Source organism: Bombus pascuorum, chromosome 3 (genome assembly GCF_905332965.1).
Source record: "Bombus pascuorum chromosome 3, iyBomPasc1.1, whole genome shotgun sequence".
NCBI classification, from domain to species: Eukaryota; Metazoa; Arthropoda; class Insecta; order Hymenoptera; family Apidae; genus Bombus; species Bombus pascuorum.
This window is the reverse complement of record NC_083490.1, coordinates 9493406-9516755: the sequence shown is the minus strand read 5'-3', so window position 1 is coordinate 9516755 and position 23350 is coordinate 9493406. Positions and strand designations below refer to the sequence as shown.

Here is a 23350-nt window from a genome sequence, read left to right as displayed (position 1 = left end):
TTGGTAATAAAAAAATAAAATAAAAATAAATATAGCATGTGGGTGGCTACCCCCAGCGGGGTGCCAACTTCGTGTTTTCTAAGTTATATCTTTTATGGCACAGGAATTTGAACAGGACACTTAGACAGGTCATACTCATTACTGTATAGAGAGTGGGGTTCAAAATATTTAAGGGATCATGGGTCACTACCTACGTCTAGTCTGAGAGTAACTGGCCAACAATCAACAATTCTTCTATACTATGTTAGTTATATCACTCGCTTATATACATCAGGTTCTGTAGTTCTGTTTAATAAACATCACTGAATATTATTTCAACATAAACACTGTGTCTTGCACAGATTATTAATCTTAACTTCAAGATTAAATTCTAACAATAAACAGTTGGAAATAAAACAGACAAAGAAAGCAGGAAGACTTACAAAGAAGACGAATGAAAGTGAAAAGAGTAGCGCAGAAAGCACAATGGTAAGGAAGAACAAACGTGATTTCAGTCAACGACCAAACCAACATATTCCAACGTAACATCGAAAGAAAATAGGAATATTCTCTAACGAATTCAAAAATCAATTGTTTACATGTTCATTCGGCTCGTTCACAAATTCTTAACAACCGCAATCCTTCCGAATCACATCATCTGACACATGCTGACTCTCAAACCCCATCAAACACGAACATTTAAAAATACTCAAGGATACCAATGGTGTAGAAGACTGAATAAAAAATCCACTAAAAAAATACCACTTTCATCCCAAGTCAACGTCTGCTGACTGACGAATTCTAAGCTGACAAGTTCTGCCACGCTGTGTCTATACGCAAAAAGGAACGACGATGGTTCCAACGTACACACATACACACGTACAGGCTGTATGGGCGAGTAAGGAGAGAAAAAAAAGATAGCAAGAGTGTGTATGTATAGTAAAGGGAAAAGAGAGGAAAAGAGTGTAGAGGGGGAAAACAAAAAGACCTAAACAAGAAGAGAGAAAGAGTTTGAGGCGGGAGTTTGCAAGAAGGAAAAGAGACGACGCGAGATAGAAGCCGGTGCACGCGCGAGCGAATCGATGCACGAGTGTGCGTGCTCGCGTGTGCGTGCCGCGAGTACTTTCACACGGAGGTGAACAACACGCCGCGGTATCCAGGCCAGGGGTGGCCAACCACTCCTCTTCCACCGAAGATACCAATACTCTCTCATTTAGTCTCTCTCTCTCAATCTTTCAATTTTGTTCCTTTTTTCCATTTCTTGTTTGTTTTTCACCGAAGCTACCGCAAATCCTAACGAAAACGTTTATTCCACTTAATCCACAAAATGCTTCTTCTTAAATGCTAATTATATATGCGGTAATAAAAATTTCTTGTCCGATCGGAATTTCGCCATCTAACTACATATGTACATTTCGTCTTAAAAACCGTATATTTGATTCAAACTCCAAAATTCTTCTTCTCGAGTCACGATTATATTTAGATAACATAAATTTCTAAAAACGTTGTTCATTCCCTTGACATACAAATGAAATAGGATTCGTTGTGCATTAAAGATTTAATATAGCTGGACAGAAAATCATGTATAATTCTTGGCGTCTCCGAGACGTCCACGCTTAAAATATCAGGCAAAAATAAATCACCTCAGACGTATTTGTACGTCAAAGGGCTAATATCAAAATAAGAGCAACAATTCTCAAAGCAACCGTCGATTTCTTGCCTCATCAGAATTTCTCCATCTGATCGCTAACCTCTCATCTTGAGTATCGCTTTAAACAACAACGAAAACTATTGGATTGGCAACTAAGTGATTGCGGATTTTGTCATTAAAATCCGCAATCACTTAGTTGCCAAGCCAATTTATTAGCAGCTGTATAACGTGAACCCGTAAGGACAATTTACGTTAATATCAAAGTAACGAGAATTATTCTGCAAACAACTGGCAATTCTGATTCGTTCGAGCCAAATTCAAAGCCATCTTTCCAAACTGTAAGCATCGTTGCTTGACCTGGCACAACATAGATAAGCGACGATCCAGCTTTTCGTTCGAATCTCGTTCACCTGGTGCTGCAGAGGGCTCGTTATCGCCTTTCGAATCGTGGCGTATTCACTCGATCAAAATGGGACGCACTGCAGCCCTGATTCCCTCGACGTGAACGCGACCCAAGATCCTTAGGATCGAGCACGATAACCTTCCTTCCTTGGCAGTATACGCTCTGCTCTGGCTTTCGACGTTCCTGGTATGGAACTCGGTATCGAGAGCCGGCTCTCGATCGAGATGGAAACCGCCGTGACTTTGGGTCGATCGTCCGCACCGATGGAATTGTCCAGATGCAATCTGACTTCGTTCGTTTCGCTGCAAGGATCTCCAACTATGTCGAATATCAGACGATACGCGTCGTGTTTTGAATACGAGAGACTGAATGGTGCTTACAGGCAGACTGATTGATTAGGTTACAGGAGGTTTCGATTGTTCGGTTAGGTTTGATTTAACCAAGTTAACGCGTTCTTCGTTTGTAGATTTTTCTTAGTAAAAGTAAGTCATGTAGAATTGGATAGTTTATTTGTGATAATTCATAGTTGAGCATATAGATTATTTGCGGCGTTAAGTATAATTTGAAGTATTTAGTGGTATAATAAAGTAATAAATAATAAAAGTATAATTATTATTTTTATTTAATATTTTATATATTTATTTATTATATTTTAATATTTAAATTTTATTTGATTTTTGTTTATATAAAAGTATAATTATTATATTAATAAAGTAATAAAATAATAATAAAGTAGAATATTTTCGAAATTCGAACGATACAACACAACAAATATCGCAAGAAGACTAAAAAGGAAACACCCAATAGACCTCATAAAAGATATAACTTAGAAAAAATTCGAACGATACGTTTTATATAGTGAAATTAAAATAATAATGATACGTAGTTTATTGTCTTTTTTTATATACTCTATAAGGTAGATTACAATGTTCGAGATGGAAGTATTTCTCACGCGTGAATAATATTAGGTCGTCGGAAAAGTGTCTCTCGCAAACTTGTTTTTTACAACAGTGCACCTTCATATAAACGTGAAGGCAAGTCTGTGAAATGTCGCGGTGTTTATTTCAACAGAACAAAATAATATAAAACAAAATACCTTGTACGTCTATTATTTCCTCATGAAACGAGAAAAACTTTTCGGACAACCTAATACTTATCATGTGATTTATAAACGACAATTTTACAATAGACAATCCTCTAAATTAGATATAAAATATGTGATTTCTGATTTTGCATACTTCTGACTTCGAGGATGGGTTGGAAGACGTATGAACCAGAATTACGTTGAACAACACGGTGAACACGTTAAAACACGTTCGTGAAAATTTTTTAATTTATTTTTCGTTTTCGTCCAAATTATATAAGCTACGGTCGATCGTACAAAGGAACTCGATCAATTTGGAATTTCGAAATTATATTTCAAGAAGAACGCACAGAGAGCTGGCGTTATCGATGTGCAAACAGGTCGTCCATTTATAAATAGATTCCTCTTTATCCTAGAAAAAGTCTAGCATATATGTACACCATGACGCAACGATTCTAACAAGAATCAAGATAGAGCGAATACGAAAAATCCGCGATACTTTTGCACCGCTACGTTTGCTCGTACGCCTGCCAGTCTGCAAAAGTCTTATCTGTAAATGAGCTTCAATATTTGCCGCGTGCCACGGAGGAAAAGTCGAGCGTCGAACCGGCGAATAAGCTGTTCATTGTGTTGGCGATAAAACGCGTCTCGGTTCACGGATTGCGACGTGAATCGCGAAAAAATTCGTCACGAGCTGCCCCTCTGGCGCTTCACAGCGTTTGCTTCTGAATTCTCCGTAGCTTTGACGCTAGCTACGCGAATTTTATATTCTAAATTTAAACATTTTATATTTTAAATTTTGCGTATTTTATATATGTTACAGAGAAGCAGAATTTTGTATGTTTTATATATTTCACCAGGATCTCCTACATTTTATGTATTTTTATATTGGAATTTTTATACATTTCGTATATTTTATTTGATTTTTATCTGCTTTATATACGGGAAAAAGGAAATGGTATAAAACGGCTGAAAGGTAGATAAAAGAAAATAGTTTGTAGAATTGCAAAAGATTGTGATGTGTGGTGGCGTAGATAAAATTAATATTTCTTAATTACTGCAAAAATAAAAAAAGAAAAGAAAATCAAGGAGTTTTCTCTCACGAACTCGACTTTTAATTACCAAATTGACATCCATCTCAAAGATGTCGAGCTTCCCTTTATTTAATGTTTCCTATCTCTGTAATATATAAAATCGTCTTACGATGTCATTTAGTTCGTTAAAATCAGAGTTCAGCACTCTGCAGAATTTATTATATAAAAAATATATCCAACATTTATTATAAACAAATTACTCAACGCCATTAACATAAAAATATCGGAAAATGTTTCCCGTTTATGTAACGAAAACATCTAACGAGGATATAATTACTTTCGTCATCTCATCTCTAGATAGGCTTATAGATGGTAATTTACACGGTAATTAACACAAAGTGTTTCTCTTTTGTCAGAGCAAAATAGGAAAATCAAAGCGGCCTCGTGCAAACGTATGTAACGTGTTTCTATGACGCGGAAGTCGTTGCCAATTACTTTGACGTCGCGTGGATCACAGCTACACGAAACATATGTCACTGCCGCGGATGATCGATGTCGTTGGTCCATGTTACGCGACCGCTGATGAATGCAGCCAATGACTCGAACAGGGTGCATCCGGGTCAATTAAGATGGACGAAATTAATATCGGAAGCCAGCGGCGCCCGCTTTGCTTTCAACCCTCGATTTGGCGACGTGGGATCGAATCGTGTGACCTCGTTGCATCTTCGTGTTCCTATCGCTTCTCCTTCTTCGTTTAATTTCGTGCCGAGAATAATTCATTTTCTTATATCAGAAGAAGATTCTTCTTTTTCTATCTTTCTCATCGCCTTTAAATGCAAGTAGGAAATTTTAAGATATTCAAATTGGATATATTATGGATATTATGGAAATAGGATGCAAGAGTAATCGTTGGAAGAAGATGTAGGGAATTCAGGAAATTTACGCATACTCTGAATTGTCGATAGAATTATTCTTTCGCGAAGTAGTTTTCTTCATCGAATATTATGCTCGAGGAAAGTGTAAGATCGTTGTAAGGTGTTATACCGTACTTTTTATAGCACGTAATTATATATGTAATTAATTTGCATTCTGCAAGGGTTTTTCTCGTTAAATTCGAATATTTGGAAGACTTTGAAAGTACGTCTAGTATCATATTATGAACTCGAAGAAAAGCTTTCTTCATTGTCATTATTTCGTAATTTATTTCTCTATAACATCGATTACTATAAACTATTCCTATGTTTATTAATATATTATCTGATGTTCTATTTGTAATATATCGAATCGTAATTTGAACTTTGCTTCAACTTTATCAATGAAATTTCTTCGACTATTCCACCTTCTGAATTAATCTACCGTATCGTATGACTTGCAAATTTCACATTATGTATCAGTGATCTATTTATTATCATACCGTTGCGTCATTGCCGAAACAATCTATTTATAGTAACAGTTACTATATCCTATTATTAGTTTTTTCAATAAAAAAGGAAAATTTCAAACAACTATGATCTTAACAGATTAACATTGAAAAATCCAACTACTGAGGATGAAGATGTTTATGAATTAGGGAAGAACATTTTTTTATATTATATTTGATATTCTTCTGTCAAATATTTTACACATCGATATCCTTTACGCGTTCGAAATATTTATTCGCATCACGCTGAGTAGTTAGTGGTTCTACCGGCAATGCAACATCGTTAGATTGTCACAACGACGCTCTCCCGGCCATAAATTAACGTGATACAACCATGTTGAAACATTGAATTACGTAGGAGTAAAGAACACGATTCTCAGCTATGCAGTTGCTAAAAACACAGTGTTTCCTAGCATTGAAGAGTATAATCGTTCCAAGAGTGAAGCGTGACAGCTAATGTCTCGGCGACCTCTGTCTGACTCAGCCGTCACTTTCTCCTTAAAACGTTACACGTTCTCTTATTCAACTAACTATTCCCTAAAACCGTTTCAAGCTTCAACATATGCAACTTTCAATTTTTCCCCAACGTACGGACGTATCATTTATCTGGAAAGTTTCATAAATTCAATGTTACCAAACATTATTTCGATCTGGTGTAATATTTCATTGAAATGATAGCGGTTAGTCTTCAAAGTTTCAATCGTTTTAAGACATTTAACATCATTCATACTTTCTAGGATGAACGATAGAACCCATTACATTTGTTCTATCCAAATGTTATTTTGGAACGATAGTTCTACTGGAAAAAATTGGCTTGTCATTAGGTGGGAATGACAAAATCCGCGATCACTTAGCTGCCAAGCTAATAGTTCAGAGGAGCGGTATTTGGTATAGGGCAACGATTTTACGGCGGATGGAAATGTCAGTTAGGTTCTGAACTTGTCCGTAAACGAATATTCTTCGCACGACACCTAAATATTATAAAACCCGTCTCTACTCTTCAAATATTTAACTCTCGTGTTTCCATAATAGAAACCTAGGTCCGAATAGAAATTGAGCCATTCGGAAATCAGGTTGAGTGGATGAATTGGAAACTAAAGGAAGATGACGATATTATAAACGATATTTACTATTCTCTATATCATTTCTTCTTGTAGATAAACACGAAGCTCCATAATTAAACATATTACAAAAAGTAAATAATTTTATTTTATCCAAGTTCCACATTAATGGAATACTCGAGTACAAGCAAATGTGTCATTTTCCGGTTTGGCTTTTGAGAGATTGTCGTTGTCAGCATCACCATAGGGCGACAAGAAATGATTCGTTCGTGTGGTTACCGTCGATTCGTGAAGGATCGAGGAGATGAGCGCAGGTGCGGAGGAGAATTTAGCGACGTCGTCGGCATACCAAAGGAGAGCGAGGATTCTTAAGGAGCGTGAGCTAAGTGATGCGAGTCTCTGGCCGTCCGTCGTGCATACGCGGTGCATTGCCCTCGGACTTAGATAGAATCGTCTACACCCACACCGCGCCCCTTTATGTCACTCCCGCTGCACTCGCCTCGCTTCGTTTCTCTTCGCGCGATAACGCTCGCGGAATCAGCTTTCCAATGCTGATCGAACGAAAGCGCTGGGAAATGACACTCTCGACAAATGTCTTTCCGGACAAGGACTTTTTTTATGGCTCCAGTTGAAGTAGTTTCGTTGGGATTCTTGGAGAAATTCGATCGAGCTTCGATCTTTTTCTATCTCGATCGTGGCCTCATTTTAACGAACAGAAAGAATTTATAACGCGTTAAGAAAATTTTTGACATAAAACTGGAACCACAGAATACACGAATATCGATAATCCTCTTTCATATCTCATTCAAATTTTGGAGATAAATTAGTTCGCGTTAGAAAAATGTAATCTGATTGAAAATGATCGGAAAAAGGTGGCAGGATTGGTGGAAGTATGGAAGGATGTGATGTTGTTATTTTTCTTACTCGATTCTATTCTAAAACCATATAGTAATTATTTGTTCATTTTTGTTTTAGGTATTTCTAAGAGGCATGGTACTTTGTTGTTTAACCATAGTCAGAAGCCATACTGATCGACTCTATAAGTTGAGAAACAGAAGTAAGTGACGATATAAGGGATATTTAAACAATTGTTTAAAGACAGTTTTTGATATAAAAGTAAGTGAATCATTTTTTGAGAAATTGCACAGATAACGAAGTTGGGAAGAAAAGTTGAGTTGATCAGTCTAGCGTCTGAGAAACTCGCATTTCTCGATAATTTCCTGGTATTGGAAAATCTGTTGCAAGTTATTTTTCTATGTAATAATGTGTAACAAATTCGTAGAATATGCAATAGATGTAAATTATACTAATTCTATGAATCAGATTTGTTGGTAGGACTCGTTATGGAGATTATTATGTAGTGGAGAAAGTTGTGATTTAAGCTAGAGAGTCGAGGTTTTAGTTGGAGAAAGTGGGGTTTATTGTTCATAGATTTAGAATTTTACTGTTATTGCCGTATGGCAGGCGTTTCATGTAAAGATCCTAAGAAGCTGATAGTCTAGACTGACGATTTCGAATAATCACTGTTTCGTGTTACGTAGAAATTGAAATTAATTCGAAGACCTTACGAAAGTCATCATAGACATCACTTTTCTAAATCTACTATGAAATCACTTAACTGTAATGAACTGTAATTTACTAAACGCGTGTATCCGTAATTCACGTGTCCTTTTCGCTGATAGCCTCAGCAGCTGCCGCGACATTAATTAATAAAAAAACCACATATATATCATTTACGAGTAACGCTATCCACATGATATTGGATTGGTAACTAAGTGATTGCGGATTTTATCATTAGGTGGTAATGGCAAAATCCGCAATCTCTTAGTTGTCAACCCAATATAACTCTTCAAGGAAATAGAACAACTCATTATAGTGGCCATTACAGTACTTGTAATATAAATCCCGAATAATAGGAAATATTATTGAGAAAGATAAAAATAGCAAAAAGGAACCTAATACAAAATACAATAATATTATCTTAAACAAATATTATATCTAGTAATTGTCGAAAGTAATCTCATTAACACTAGAACTACCACACCAGTCAAAATTGACTGGTTTTTACAATTTTATTTTAAAATTTTTACTTCATGTTATATGTTTTTCCATAATGATGTAATGACTTTCGCAACGATAACTAAAAGAATAATATAATGAATTTTATTTTTTTTTTTTTTTTATGTATTCAAACAGAAAATAATTTTGTATCAAGGCTACTTATGCCAATACCAGTCAAAACGTAAAAGGATCCTGCAATCTGTTTATCGAACCTCAATTAACCAGTTTCTTCGTTTTCTACAACTTCCCAGGCGTTTTTTAAATTTTTACCGCGTATCATTCGATATGATGATATCAGTTATCAGGAAAATTCCAGATCGATAGCTAGATCGCTAAATGCTGACATTAGAAATACCACATCAGTCAAAATAACTGGTTCTACAATTTTTAAAATGTGTCAACCTTCGTTTAAAGATCATGGTCCTAAATGGATTAATAATACCAGAAATGTACTATATAACATGGAATTGCTTCTGTAAGAAAGTAATAAATCAGTAAATATAAAAATATTCTACTATTACGTATTCTCTAAAGACCAGTCATTTTGAAATAGTTTCGTGTTGACTATCGGTAGTTCTAGTGTTAAATATCAAGGCTTGCTATATAATGTTGTGTAATGGACAATTGATCGTTTAAAGACACCTGTGATTTCTGCGAAACACAGAGTTGCAATAAATATTTTATTATCGTTATTGTATACATGACAGTCGTATTTCGATCTTACAGTGCTAACAAAATTTCAACATGTTCTGTATGATACGTACAATTATGAACGTAACAGTTTTCCATGATAAGTGTTCAAATACGAATCAGTCAAAGCTCGACAACGACGTAACAGCGTGGAAACTTAAGATCGTCGACGTTGGTAACGAAATGCTGTACACCTGCTATTTTAGCACAGGAATTAACGCTAAATGTACCAAATCAAAGTAAAAGCTGGTATATCAGACTTCTAACTTCTACAACTATAAACATACAAATGTGTAGTTGCCCTTCATTCTGATAGAAATATGGTTATATATTCAACAGTTTTCCTCATTCTGCTTTAATTCCAATGAAATATCTACAAGATGTCTATATATATATACTATGTACCGAAAGTACACGAGGAAAGTTGCTCATGCAAAAGGAAGTCGAATGTGTAGAGTGTAGAATTTTTGATCGGAGACCTCGAAAATCGACGATGAAGTTTCGTTAAGTACGCGCGCACTTGGCAGGTAACGAGAGTCGGTTCAATGGGTTTCTTCGCACTTAGGTGCTCCGTTCTGTGGCGGAAACCGAAACCAGGCGATTCTCTGTGCAAAGCAAGTGGAAAATATCGGTGCAAGATTGATACGAATGACAATTCTTCATACGAAGTTTCGTCCTTGAGAAAATCAATTACAGTTCGCATCGGTTCAGTCCACTCGACTCTCGTTGCTTTCCAAATTCACACGACGGGACTTCATGACTTTCTCGTAAAAGGAAACCAGAAATTGTCACCGCGATTTTCGCTACACTTTGTATATTGAAAGATCACTGGTCCTAATATTAAGCTCTGCGAACTTCCCTTTCTCCTTCTTCTTCTTCCGATTAGCATCTCGTAAACAGCATTTCTATATTGACGGTGATCTCGCGTGCAAGGATCGTGTTCCGGCGCGGTGTGGTATCGCATGTTGCGTTTCACCGCAAATAGTGGCAAACGACAGAGGAGAGAAGTTCGGTGTTCGGTTTACCGTATCAAGGGGACGCGACATACCGTCTCTCTCGACGCACCAGGCTGCGTGTCGGTGTCTCGGTGCGCAAAAGGCCGCGAATAAAATTCCGACCGCGAAGAAAAGTGGGACGCGCGTGTGCTGGCCGGCGAACGGCCGCAGAAACTGCACATTTGCATCTCTGAATAACCATACGTCACCGCGATCGCTACTAGCGCGGTGTAATAATTGCTCGACTCGCGAGATTTCACCCGATGCGGCTAGATTCTCGCGCCTGTATCAGGCTAGCTCGTCACGTATTTCCTAATCTTTTATGGTAAATGATATTTTGACAATGTCTTAAATTACGCATGAACATTGCTATATAATATGCGTATACATATGTGGTCCATAAGAATCATAACATCTACTATTGATATTTAGTATAGATGGAATGCTTTGATTTTCTATGTGTTTTGCTCCAAAGACAGTAACGACTACAAGAACGTGATTAGTTTGAAACGAAGTGACGCTTAACGTTGCTGGAGATAATTAACAATCAGATTAAAGTATGGCAGTCGTAAGTACGTATATGCGCTTAAATTCTTTCTCACGACATAACAAAACAATATCTCTTGGCATATGGTCTAGAATTTTTGCACAGCGTGTATGTCGAAGGGATAGACGATGTGTTTGCACAGCTGCAAATGGAACGGCCGTGTAAAGTGTAAGGAGAACGGATGATAGGATATTGTCAGCGAATAGATTCTTCCTTCGTTGGTGTTGTTGGGTATTTTCCTTAACGCTGCGAAGATCAGTCGATTTGTTTGCATTGCAGAATTCCATTAAAGAATTGGAAAAAGTCATTCTCCCTGCCGATTCGTAAGATCTGATTTCGAGTTATAGACGAGTATCGCAGCTGGATTGTTAACTGGGCTTTTCTTTCTGTAATTTCTCTGTAATTTTCAGTAATGAATTAATAAATCCGAATAGTAAATTATCAAGTTATTTCTGAAATATTAATTCGTACGATTACGTGATAGGAATTAAAGTTACTAATAACAGAGGTTTCTTAACTCAAAGTCGAACGAAGTATCATTAAATCATTTCTTCTTTCGAAAGAAATTTAATAAGAATTCCTGAAGCAATAAATTAATTTCACAAAAGTATCGAGGAATGTTTAGTATCCGAACCAATTAGCCTTACGCGATTGAGCAATTTGTGCTATTTAATTTTATAAACAAATCTGCCACAAAATTTTAAAATATTCAATATTTAAACTAACCAATAAATTTCCTGCAAAGTAGAAGAATGTCCAATATTTAAACTGCTAAATAAATTTCTTACGAAACATGCAAACACTCATCTTCGATTCCAACGTATGATGGAGAACGCGGATCATCGTTTGAATAAAGAATCGCGAACTATATCGAAGCCTTTGTGATGAACGCCTTCGCGGCGTGTAATTAAAAAACGCCAACGCTCGGACAAATCAATAATCCAACATTTCCATAATGGACGTCGCGGCTCATTATACTGTCAGATTCAAGGTGCAACACACGTGTCCCGTCGCGATTATGCGATCGGTGACTCGTGCGTCGCATTGCAACTCGTCACTGCATCGTTCGACGATATTTGGCGATCGTGGTCCCAATAATCGAACGTAATCGAATCGTACAGTTCGTTAAAAACCGTACAATCTATATACTTAATCGCAAATATTATTCGTTTCATTTTTATATAACAAATGAAAGAGAGTTTTCTGATATTAATCCTCTATAGTATTATGCAAAGAAATTGAAATTAATTTAAAAAGAAATCGAGATAGTAAAATAACATCGTAGAATACGTTATAATATTATCGAATAAATTATAATTACGATCAATTATTTTCTTATACCATTAGGATAAAATTATTAAGAAACCAAGATATCATTAGGACAAATTTGAAGATTAAAGTATTAAAAGATAATGAAAGTTCTATATTTTAATTAATTTAGTTGGCAACTTTTCTCATTTTATTTCATTTACTTATCATCCCTTTTTCTATTACATTACATTTTATTAATATATTATTACGTCTGTTATATCTACAAAAATATTAAATAATACTTTCTAATTAAGGGCAGCATTGTGCAACAGAAATGTTACAAGAATCCTATTTCGTCATACTCAAAAGACCTAAAGAAGAAAGTTACTGAATCACCGAGTCTGGTGATATTCTAAAACACGTATTTACAATCGATTAAGATCAACCATCTTGTCTCTTTTCAATCTTTTTTATTCTCATTATTTTTTCTTTTACTAAAGCTTGGAAAATTATAGGCTACATGGTCGAGATCTTAGTTTAGTGTGCGCGTATTCCTATCATGGATTGCTCAGACAGCGTGAAATTTATGTGAATAAAAAGAAACGTTGTATGTATGCAAACGCGTACGTGTAACCGGACAGAGAAAGAGATGTTTTCCAGTTGCTGATTACACGAGCATCGGGAAATTTGTGCCAGCAAAAATCCAGCCAACAACCAGAGGAACTGCTTTCTGCTTGTAAACGGAGTTTAATGACTCTGTCAGACGATAGACCGATTAGCGTTGAACGTGCTAGATATTTTTGACGATAACTCATTTTTCCTCCCTTCCTCCACGAAATTTGTCTTCGCAACTGGTTTGTCTAGTTTTCGCCGTGAAAACAAGACAGAAGGTTCGTTAATTACATCGAATATCATTTTTAGATCCGAGTATTCAATACAAGAATTCTAATCTCTAAATGGAACTGTAATTGAGCACACACGATATACGAATAGGTAAAGTAAATTAAATTCCTCGTATGATATTTATTACTAGACAGTTATTATACTATTGTGAGGGTTGCGAAATAAGTAATTATCGAGGAGAAGCTGTATGATGCGTGATAGATTAAGGAATTAAATGAAAATTGATAGACAGTTGCGTAACTGTTTGTATGAAATTTCCAAAAATAGGAGACGAAAAAGTATACATTAATCGCATGTAGATGATATTAATGGCTATTTAAGAATATTTGCAAACAGTGATATATATGATATACAATACTAAGTAGTGTTCGCTCTATAAACAACTCTATAACAATATATATATATATAAAGATTCATCTCTATAAGTCTACGAATATTATTTAAGAATTGCTTTATATGTCCATTACTGTACTATTTTAATATTGCATCATTGTGTTGCTAGTAAACAACCTATTTATAGCAGTCACCAGTTTCTATTTCTCCAATCAGAATGAGATGCAATTTTCTTGGTGCGCAGAAGAACATATGAGAAAGCATTTAACGATACGTTATCTGCTATTGAAAGACCAGCAATGCAGATGGCTCAAGATTTTTGCTCAGAGTATTGTACATTCTCACTTGGATCTTTGGATATTTCTCATATTTATTTCAAAGCTGTAGAAAATTAATTAGTCGTGAAAAAATATTATTTTGCCATACTTGTTCTGATAGTTAGTATAGATACTTACATGGTTTTTAATCATCAAAAATACACATAACATTCAAAGTATAATATCAAAGGTATGACATCACAGTATAATATTTCTTACAATATCTGGCGGAAATGAATTTTTTGCTTGGACTGTATTGCTTTAATTGAGTTATAAGAATATGAATTTGCATGAACATCCGGAGTCTGGTAATAATATTTACTCCAATGCATTGCCTACCGCCTTCTTTACATTTATAAGTTGCTCTATCAAAATGCACGAAACTCAACGTGTAACAGTTACATCACTAGCATATGTATCAGCAACATCGAATGTATTAACTTAATACTTTACACCAGGAGGAAAGTATAAATACTAATACAGGAATAATTTTTCTAAAAATAAGTCCATTTAGCAATTTCAATTTGATAAGCTTGCAGACGTTCCTAAGATTATGTGAAAAATATAGAAGATGTGCTAAGGATTTTTGCATGGTGGTGTAATATTTCGTAGGTCGGTCGCGTGGTATCCGGCGCAATCGAATTCGCCGCGGTGCACCGTTTCGACCCGCGAATTCCCAGACTTTCCAAAGCTGGAAATGTCAGGAGGCTGTGAAATGTTCGCTGCCAGCAGCGACCTTTGTCGCGTCTCGCCTCGCGGATACGTCGCTGCCAGAGATAATTGCTGACTTGATCGGTGCCTGCTGTCTACCGATTCGAGTCTCTCACACTTGAATTATTTTTAGGTATATTGGGAACTTTGCAAATTTGCAGACACCTTCTGTATTTTTAATATCACTTTACCAGCATTTGAGATAGATCTTCTGGTTTAAATTAAAAGTGTGCGTAATTTCCGGGGAAATATTATTCCGTTAGCTTTTTTTCGTTCTAAAGCTTTGCTAGCTCTTATGGGAAATTTTTTTGGATCATTAAGTTTTTAGAGTTTATTCTGCGACGGGCTCGTTTATTTCAGTTAGAAAAGAAACTGTAGCAAATATTGGTTACCTACATGTAACGTGTGTGACATGCAAATGAATATTTTAATATGAATTGATGAAATTGCAGAAAATTTTTCCTAGGATACCCTTCTTTTATGGGAACAATTAATATTCCTTTGTTTTCTTAAATTTTCTAATATCTCCTTATTGTTAGATAATTGGGTTATACATTTTAGTATATTTTAATTATCTATTGTGTATTGATCTGATGATTCTAAAATAGGGAAATCAATTGTCCTATTGGATTTGTAATATTACGTATTTCCGTCTAAAAGTAGATTTTTAAAAAAATTGATTATAGTTTACAATATACTAATCACTATATCCATATAAGGATATGTAAAATCGAATGAAGATTTTTATACAAACATTTAAAATTGAAAGAATTACATAGAATGTAGTAGTTCGGCATACAATTCAATAACAACACCAGAGGATTGGTAGCAATGAAATTATGCTAGCAAAGTAACGAATAAAAGTGTCAAAATGTATTAAAAATGTTATGTAGAAACACTAGATACTATTCTCCTACTATTCACTTGGTCGAGTTAAAAATATGCGTAAAAAGGATAGATCACGTTGTATAAAATTAAAAACTCTTTTCTCTCTTCGTATCGACATCCAGTGGTCTGAGAACTCGAACTCGAAACAAGACGTGTAGGAGAGAAATAGGGAGAAAAAAAGAAAAGGTTCAGACGGGTGGCATTCCATTTCGATTACCTTGGCACAGATCCTTTCTTCGGAATCGTTCCGACCAGACTGTCGTATCACATTAAAATTTACCTCGTGCGCGAACTCGGTTATGCATAAATAAAAGCCGATGCGTTTAAGGTCAGTAACTCGTCGATCACATCTAATGCACTCCACCAATTTTTCCTTACCTTCTTGCTGACAAAGGAAGAAAAGGAGAAAACTTCTTTGAAATCAGAATATTTTTATAGATAAAATTGGAAAATTTGGAGATTTCAAGAAGAATTAGGAAAGTAAATTTTTAGAAATATACTGGAAAATAATTAATCCCACTTGAATGGTATTTTCCAAAGATTCTTGGCACCAAATTTTTGCCATCATTTTTAATAGAATACTTTTTAGTTCAATGGCGTTTTATCGCTACGATTGTTATTCATCTAAAATGTTTCTTTAATTTACTTCATATACAGGTATTTACATATATATACTTACTACATAGATCACATAAAAATCAACTTGATCGACTTTGTGTTGTTGCTTAAAAAATTGCTCGATTCTAATACGAGGATGCATCACTAATGCTTAGAAATCGAACAGTTAACCTGGAATAATCGAATTCTGCAATGTCGTCGTTTATTAGACCACAGTTGATTTGATCTCAAACTTACAGCAGCTTCGAACGTTCTGAAACATGCATTAAATTACAATTACAAGCCTCTGAACACAAGCTCGTAAACAAGCTCCTAAACAATCGATACCAATTTACTTTCCCCAAAGACAATATCCATGCACACACGACTTGGCAACTTTCACCTATAGCAATTAACTGAGCAAATACGCGTCATCAAACCCAGCCAAACCTCGGCCAACTTGTCTGTGTAAGAAACTTCGCGGCTTTCCCTCGCCCCTCGCCCATTTCACCGCCGTTTCTCTGAAGCAACTTAACTCGAAAGAAACTTCTCAATACCGGAGAACTCCCTTGGCCAAAATTTCCACATCGCCGACACCATACATCAGACACGGTAGCAGCCTCAATTTGCAATAATATCGAGCGTTACTTCATCGAAGATGGAAAGTCCACTCTCGAGACGAACAGTTTGACCCGTTTCTCAAGGTACAAGAATTTAACCAATAAAGACAGCCCTCCCTTATTGGCTGGTCTCTCGTCTCTCGGGTATAAATATTGTCCGGTAATCTCGCTTGGCGCATCGTAACTCAGAACATCGGGCTTTTAATGGGTGCAACATTTTGTCCAAAATTGTTACCGGCTTATTAACGAACCTCTCCACGTTTCCTTGCCTCTTCTCCTCTTTCGTCTGCTTCGTTCGTTGAGGAACGCTGCTTTTACGGGACATTACGTTTTCATTATACGGAGACGGAAGACTCTCCGACCATTTCCAGTTTCTAAAAGAGATCGTGATTTACGTTCGCTACCGATCATTTTATTTGCATTCCACCTCGATGAGACAATGCTTTTTCTTGGCAGGAGGGAGAATAAGGTTGGGTTTGAATGAGGTTTCTAAGAATGTTGAAGGATTTAGGTTAGTTCGGATAATGATTTTTAAAATTTTAAAGAATTATTCTGATCACTATGTTTGGTGAAATATTGAAAACTTCAATTTCATTGAAACAATATCCAAGGACAGTTGAAACGAGGGAAGCTCGACGATTTGAATTCGGTTGGAGCAAATTATCACACTTCATTTAACCACATTAATAGTCACCACCCCTAGTTCATTATATGTATTTTGGACAAAATCTGCAATTCTAATAAGAAAACAAGAAGTAACAAAATTCAATTAAACGAAGCAAGGAAATCATCTGAATCTCAACCAGCCAAACACCAGACTCTAAATAATCATTTGCAATAAAAACAAGAACTAACCAGACACGAAGCCAAAATCAGCTTACAAAACCAACGCAATCTGTCTAAACCAACCTGTCTATCTATTAATTTAAACTAACCAAAAGGCAAACTCTAAATTATCACCTAAAATCCACCCAGAAGCAGCAAACAACCAAACCGACCTAAAACCACCCCGATCTATCTACCCAACCCCACCTATCTATTTAACCCATTTAATCGTCGTGCCCGGCAATTAAACCTCCCAAAACCAAAGTGCAAACTCTAAATTCCCACCTGAACTCCGTCCAAACCCAAGAAACAGCCAAACGACAAATCAGTCCAACTCCAATAAATCAAACACAACCCCCTAAAAGACCAGACTCTGCATGGTCCGTCGAAGACCTACCCTTTCCACTTCCACTTGCTGGGGAAGGAAAATTCATCCCCATGGAACACCCCATTCGTCCTCCAGTTGCAGTCACTGCAGATCAGTATCTGAACAGCAAAGTCAATATCATTCTGCGGTGGCTAATATCACGAAAGATGTTGGCGAGACAGGTCTGCGACGACGGAAACGGGACTCCACCCCACTATGTTGTCGTCCTGGCGGCGTCGATAATTACGAAATGCACGGCACAGGTTGCGGCTGGTCTCGCAGCCGCTCGCTCCAGATCCAAATTTCTGGCGGGGCGAGGTCGTTGCACCCGCGGTCGAAGAGCGACGAGAGCGAATTCGAGAGATCGAGGGGGGTTCCTCCCGGCGTCCGTCCGGCGCGAGGTTGCGGAGAAGGGTGACGGGTGGTAGGCAGAGAGGTTGATGCCCGGGTTTACTTCCTAGTCTGCCGGTTGCCTGTATCGACCGGATAGCGTCCCGACGTCTATAGCGTTGCCCGACTCGGCTCTCTGCCCTGTGCTCTAGCGCTGGCGAGCTCTCTTTCTTCCTCTCCTGCGTCCTGTGTGTCTCTCTGATTCGTGGAACGAGGGATTCTATCGTCTGCCGCTGGAAAAACGTAGGTCAGTTCTGGACCCACGTCTGGAAATAGTTTCGGGGGTGGATATTTTGAACGATGTTGACAGAGGTGACTTTTTGGCTCGGACGCGTTGCTGAGTTATGGGATTTTTCAGTCGATTTGAATGTTAGAATTTGGTTTTTTAAGATTAATGGGATAATGTTATTCATACGTCATTAGGACATTGTTTCATTCAGAAGATGGAATTTACTTATAGCAGAATGGAGTTAAACAGACGTGTGGAAGTTTTGATCAATGTACAGGAGTCTTGATTGGTAACATTCTTGTAATTATTTAGTTGACAGGTTGTCCGTGTTTGATTATCGAACAACTAATAGTCGATGGGAAATTTTTGTAAAATTTTAGTCAGTAAGTTAATGGCGTTTCTTCGACCGCGCGTGATATTTTGCACGGTGCAAAGCCGGATGTTAGTGTGTTAAGATTTAGGGGCTATTCTGCGTTCTAATGATACGGTATTTGAATCTCTGGCGGTTTGGCTTGGTTAGTCTATGTTAAACGCCAGCTATTTTTGGATGCATTTCCAGACTTGCGTAATTAAAGGCGTACATTTAGTTCCTTTTATGAGGTGGAACAATTTACTTCGTCATTGTATCCTCTTATTTCCAAAACCTTCTTCCGAGAAGAAAGATTATTTTCCAACAAATCTATCCAAAAGCTTTTCTTCCAAAACATTCGTCATCCATAATTCAATAGAATCATTTCCACTTACAAGCAATCGTCTTATTCTTCTCATCGTTCGCGACGTTGATCATCGATCCCAAGAATCAACTCGTCTATGAAGATTGACGTTCACCGAGTGTAACTTTCCAGGAATCGAGGCACGTTAAGAGGCAGAAATACCGACATATTGAAACGGGTTAAATGATAATCAGAGACCGTGGGAGTGGTAGTTCCTTAGGGTGCGCCGGTTGTTGCTCGTCAAAGAGCATAGCATCGAAGACTACTGACCGTGGTCGTAGCATCGTTTCGGCCAGCTTTTTGCTTCGGCTAACCACATTGTTGCGATCATCCGGTGAACCTGTTTTCGGTAAATTACCGTATTTGCCGGTAGTGTTGCACGGTTGCAGCCGTGTTATTAGAGTCGAAATCTGGGGACCTTTTTGGACCTTTGCTTGTCAGGAGAATTGGTAGACATTCTGCTGAGATCTGGTGCAATTGTGCCACGAATAGTCTTCGTAAATTGAAGCTCACAGCTTGAAACTCAGAGCTGAACTCTTCTGAAGAACGTGGTACATTGTAGTATTGTGGGTGAACTATTTGGGTTAATTCCAAAGTCGAAGTGGAAAATCGTGTTCTGAATTCACGTTGTCGAAGAAATACTTTTTATTTAATTATTTAACTACAAAAAATGGTGTAATATTTAGAAGTACTGTCGTGGAGTACTCCTAATTGAATTAATGTAGAAGTTTAAATAAAAATACAATGTTATATTCTCTTATAGCAAACATAGTTAATTTAGTTCTTCACTGAGATACAAAAGGGACTGTAGTAAATATTAAATTTTTAATCTCACACTTTTACAATAGATATATGTAGGGATAGATATTCCTCGTTGTGTTATTGATCGAGTTATAAAAAGGACACAATATATAGAACTACTGTTATACAATGTTCTCAATTAAATTAAAATTAAAGTCCAAATCTAGCTAGTAGATCTTATAAATAAAAGTACCAATTCTTTCTTGTACTTTTTATATACCAAATGGTAGCACGTGCATTTATTCTATTATATTACTACTGAGACACAAAAGGAGTGTGATATATGTTACTGTTGTACAGTACTCTCAACTAGGTTAACGCTGAAACTAGCGAACGAGTGGAAAAGAGAGTTCCATGACGTTTTCATAAAATTGTAGCTCCGAACTTGGCTTTCGTGGAACGAACATAGTACTACGTGTTTACGTTCCACGATTAATTGAGAGAGAAAAAACGTGTGTAATACTCGTCGCATTGTTGGGTATCTTATTTAGGTTAATTATCAAGATGCAAATGAAATCGTGATAATATTACACTCTTTAAGATTTGTGCTGAGTTGGTGAAGTGTGTTTGCATGAAATATTTCATGACATTGCGTGGTTAAATATCTTCTGTAATGTGACGTTCTTTTTAGTCGTAAATCTGATTAGAAAAAGATAAGACAAGATTCTCTATGATGCTGAAGGATACCGTAAATGGGTCGATATCAATGAATAATGTATGTGACCTATCGCTACAATTACTATAATATTGATGCTTAATATTTACATTAATGACCGGTCAAATTGTAGAAACTTGTAATATATTTTAATATTGTGATAAAAAATATAATTACGCGTTTGTGGGAAGCTGCTGCGGATGATGTAATACTAACAAAAAATATGTATCATACACCTACGAATAATATATAAAAAATGATTTAACTTGACGAATCATCTGGATTAATAATATTCTGTATAGTTCTAAATTTACTTATTCACTCATCCTCTGCTTCTTACAATTAATATCCTTTTACATCCGTGCAAAAGGTTGTAACGTTGATACTTGCAGCGACTTAAAACATTCTTATTGAAAAACGAGCGAATAAACCTATCCTGGACCACATTATTTTTCAGAAGTTTAACCTGTTAACGAGAAAGAATTAATTCCTCGTGTAAATTACTTGTATTTTGATCGTCATAATAATAATTTATCTAGCTATAAATTTAATATAATTGTATCTCGATTTACGTCTTGTACTTACATCATCGCTTTCATTAACGTCCAATCATCAGTTTTAGTTAACATCTTTATGGAAGATCTTATTAAAAAGAACAAAATTATTCTATTTTTTCATCGTACATATTTAAAACATAATTTCTAAATATTATATCTTGAAATACTTAGTGGAAATTAATATACACATTATGCAATTATTGTACTTTAGAATCTTCAAGGATCGTGAAATAAAAATGATCTACACACGCATTCATCAAGATCTCTTAAGAGGTTATATCAGTACATATTACTAGCAAATACGAACATGATGCAACAGATGTATTCTGAATATGCATACATACATAATAAATGCCTGTGAAAAATTATTGCTTCAAAAATACCAATGTTTTGGCATTTCTATTGTAATAATTAACTCCTGTCAGCCAGCTAACAGGTTAATGCGACTTGATACAGCCATGCTTTCACACAACACAAAATCTTCATATTTCCAGTATGTAATTCGATTCCGTCGAATAATTCCTTTCGATCGGTCGCTACTATTCTTCGAGTGTAAACGAACGTTCTCTTATGTAAACTTCGAGAATCGATTGTACGATACCTAGCGATAACGCGAGAGCACGAGATAGACTCGTTTCGTACCACGACAAGAACTAACGAGGATTTTCTTGGGGTTACGCCTGAAATTCGCGGTTCGTTAGAGGTTACGTTGCGAATTTGCGAAACTACAAAGTGTCTCGATGTCTCTCACGTTTGAAAGCGACGGGGCCGCGCGGTGCAACGAACAATTACGTAACATGGCAGCGGCGAGCGAGCAGAGTTGGCAACCCTGTTCTCCTTTGAGACGCGCGCACCTCCTGTATTTACATATATTTACATGCTAATATATAGGGTGCATCGGTTAGTGTTACCTCCTCGAGCGATTCGTTTCTTAGCCGCATTTACAGATCGAAAACCGATTCAGAAAAATGTGAGGAAAACCGAGTTCGCGCCGCATGAATGAATCGTGATAGAGTGAGTTTTATCGGGTTTACTGGTGTTTGGTGCTTGCATCGTGTTGACTCTGTATAGAGCAGGTAAGACGAAAATTTGAAATTCGTTTCCCTTCTCTTTAGTATAGGTTACATGTGGATTGCTGACTTTTATGTAAATTTATATTTTCGTGGATACAATAGAAGAAATAGAAATTAGATAGAGATTCGTTATTATATGCATTCTGTGTATTTTTGCAATTTTCAACACTCATATTTTGAATGAATACACGAGGATTCGCAGTCTAGTTATATGCATTGAAACTGTAATTAATTCAATTCGAAGTTATTAATACATACTTTGAATCTATTATTTAGACTCTCTTGCATAATTAAAATAATAGTGAAATTTTACACGTCACTGTTATAAATTATTTATACTAATAGATTTTCTTTAATTGGAAGAAATATAGTAATGAAATAAGTGAATTCTATGTTATGTAAGATTATCAAATTATACGTACTAAAAATGTCTATAACCTATAACTTCTTACTTGTCGATTCACTAATATTATCACGTATATAGTTAATAAATCATATTCCAAGAGAGTTATAATGAATTTTAGATTACCTTTTAAATTAAAGAATACTACGTATATAGTATTCATTGTATTAAATAATATCATATATATATACTAATGGTACGTAGAAAGTATATAATTAGATTAAATTATTACAGATAAAAATATTTTTTTATATTGAAACATATTAAATTTGCAAGAAATAAAATGGTCAAGAATTAAAATTATACAAAGCAGAAGGTTTGTTATTTTAAATAACGAATTCATTGCAAATATTAAAATTAATATTTATAAAATATACAAGTGATGTGAATAAATGGTAGATATTTGTGGGGATAATTTTCAAGCAGAAGTCACGTATAGATTTCGTATGAAAAACATTCATAATAATATCAGGTTATGCGAGAAAGGTAAATAAGGGTGGGGAAGTGCCGAATTCTCGCAGTCTTGAATTGGGCGGCGTTCTGTTTACTTCGATCGCAGGTTCGCTGTATTGCGTGGTAAATTCTATTTTATAATATAACTTTCTTATATCTTTATCTCTTTATATCTTTAATATTGCTTTATCATCTTTTATTTCATAATCTGTTTATTATGCTGATTATAAAATATGTTTGTTAATTATACATATAATTATACATGTACGGTGAGTACAGAAACTATTTACGAAACATCGTATTTATTTATTGCGACGTTTACAGCATATGTATGTGCTA

General features: G+C 36.0%; 1 protein-coding gene across 4 annotated transcripts in view; it reads left to right on the top strand.

Annotated features, from left to right (window-relative positions):
- LOC132905037 (uncharacterized) overlaps positions 1 to 23350 on the top strand; it is a 269837-nt gene that overhangs the window by 110289 nt on the left and 136198 nt on the right. For 2 of the 4 annotated variants that reach the window (XM_060955956.1, XM_060955957.1), the window contains exon 1: positions 21977 to 22158. The exons of 1 other annotated variant lie outside the window; for it this stretch is intronic. The gene's annotated coding sequence lies outside the window, so the exon portion shown is untranslated. Of the gene's footprint in view, positions 1 to 21976; positions 22159 to 23060; positions 23135 to 23350 lie in introns of those variants that run through there. One more of the 4 variants, XM_060955958.1, reaches the window with a different exon arrangement.